The sequence below is a fragment of the Penaeus monodon genome, chromosome 2 (assembly GCF_015228065.2).
Source record: "Penaeus monodon isolate SGIC_2016 chromosome 2, NSTDA_Pmon_1, whole genome shotgun sequence".
NCBI classification, from domain to species: Eukaryota; Metazoa; Arthropoda; class Malacostraca; order Decapoda; family Penaeidae; genus Penaeus; species Penaeus monodon.
Window position 1 is genome coordinate 5337171 of NC_051387.1, and position 2500 is coordinate 5339670.

Consider the following 2500-nt stretch of genomic DNA (forward strand, 5'->3'; position numbering starts at 1 on the left):
ATCTCCACCATCATCATCACCATCATCACCATCACCACCATCACCACCACCTTCACCATCACTGTAGCTTTATTGATGACTTTGTTAATATTTATTGAACTTTCTATAAAAAAAATTCTATCTACACTGATAGAATAATTGATTTTCTTTCTTCATAGGAAATGAGATACAATACGCTATAACTTCTTATAGTAATTTTAACCATAGTAACTAAACAGCATATTCCATAACGGCTGTAAAAAAAAAGGTGATTCTTGTAGTTTTCATATCCTTTTAATAATGCCTTTTATTTACTCGTAGTACATAATCGCATATTTATTAATAGTCATTAGTATTATTAGTTGCAGTTCGTATTCACTTGCTGTAATATGCAAATATCATGATATAATGTACATATATCATCTTGTAATGTACAAAATAGCATGATACGTTTTAATGAATTTACACGTATAGATACAATCATGCAAATCATATTACACATTTTTTACACTTACAAGCATAAAAGTTCTTGAAAGTGCGAGGTAAGTGAACAGACGTAATTGTTGATAAAATGACCTAAGTTAACATTTTGACAATTATCTTAAGTGGCTTGTCCTAACGACTGCTATTTCTGCGCTCTGCCGACATTTACATTTAGATACAATGCACACACATGAGTGCACACGCATACATACAGATGCATACATACACATACACACACACACACACACACACACACACACACACACACACACACACACACACACACACACACTCACACACACACATATGTGTATATATGTATGTATATAGTATATATATACATATATATATTCATATATATACGTATATATATACCATACACACACACACACACACACACACACACACACACACACACACACACACACACACACACACACACACACACACACACACAGAAATGTGTGCGTGTGGGTTTATCTATAAAGAGAGAGAGAGATAGTATACATACTTTTTTTCTTTTTAACTGAAATAAAAAAAATAATAATAAAAAAAAAATAGAATTTAAAAGTGAATCATAAAAAAAGAAAACGACAGAGGACTTAAATAAACAGTTATTACCCGCAAATTTCCAGTCTCGACATTTGTCAAAAATATTCGTTGAGTATTTGGAGTTAAAAGCGATCCAGTTAATTAAAAAAGAAAAAAAAAGAAAAAGAAAAAAACTGAAAAAAATGCATATCATTCGGATACATTTGTTTAAACTTTGATTCATGCAAATAGTCTTTTAGGGTTTCTTTCACAGTTTCATCAAGGCAGGGCAAAAATGCCATTCCAAAGGTATTTTCAATTTGCTCCAGAATATTACTGCATGATTCCGTGTTTAAATCGAAAACCTGCACTTACACATACATATACATATACATACACACACACACACACACACACACACGCACGCACGCACGCACGCACGCACGCACGTACACACACACTCACTCTCTCTCTCTCTCTCTCTCTCTCTCTCTCTCTCTCTCTCTCTCACACACACACACACACACACACACACACACCACACACACACACACACACACACACACACACACACACACACACACACACACATATATATATACATACATATATACATATACATATATGTGTGTATGTATGTATGTATATGTATGTGTGTATGTGTATATGTATGTGTGTGTGTGTGTGTGTGTGTGTGTGTGTGTGTGTGTGTGTGTGTGTGTGTGTGTGTGTGTGTGTATCCACATGTACAATGTGTATGTGTATATGTATAGGTATGTGTATATATATGTGTGTGTGTGTGTGTGTGTGTGCAATCACCTCGATTGCCTGCCTAGCCACTGGGTGGATAAGCCAGCCCAAGTCAGTGCCGGGTAAATAGAGATGGTGACTCAAAAAAAAAAAAACGGGCGGAAGGCAATGGCAAACCACCGCTCTAAATTGCCAAGAAAATCATGGAAGCCCATGATCGTCAAGACCGCGGTGGCCGAATGGTTAGAGCGTCGGACTCAAGACTGTCACGACGGCAATCTGAGTTCGAGGGTTCGAGTCACCGGCCGGCGCGTTGTTCCCTTGGGCAAGGAACTTCACTTCGATTGCCTACCTAGCCACTGGGTGGCCAAGCCAGCCCAAGTCAGTGCTGGTCCCAAGCCCGGATGAAATAGAGAGAATGATTACCTAAAAAGGTAACACCGGCACTCTCCGTGGAAAGGAACTGGGGACCCTACCACGTACTCACTCCAAGAGCATCACAACATGAAAACTACAATTAAGTATCATGCTGTGACCACGGCGGCTCAGACATGAACCTACCGTTAAAAAAAAATAATAATAAAAAAATAAATAAATAAAATAAATAAATATATATATATATATATATATATATATATATATATATATATATATATATATATATATATATATATATATATAGTCAGGCCGATGCCACATGTTGAGACCAGAGGATAAACTGCTGTACAAGAACACAATTAATGACAAAAGAATTGCC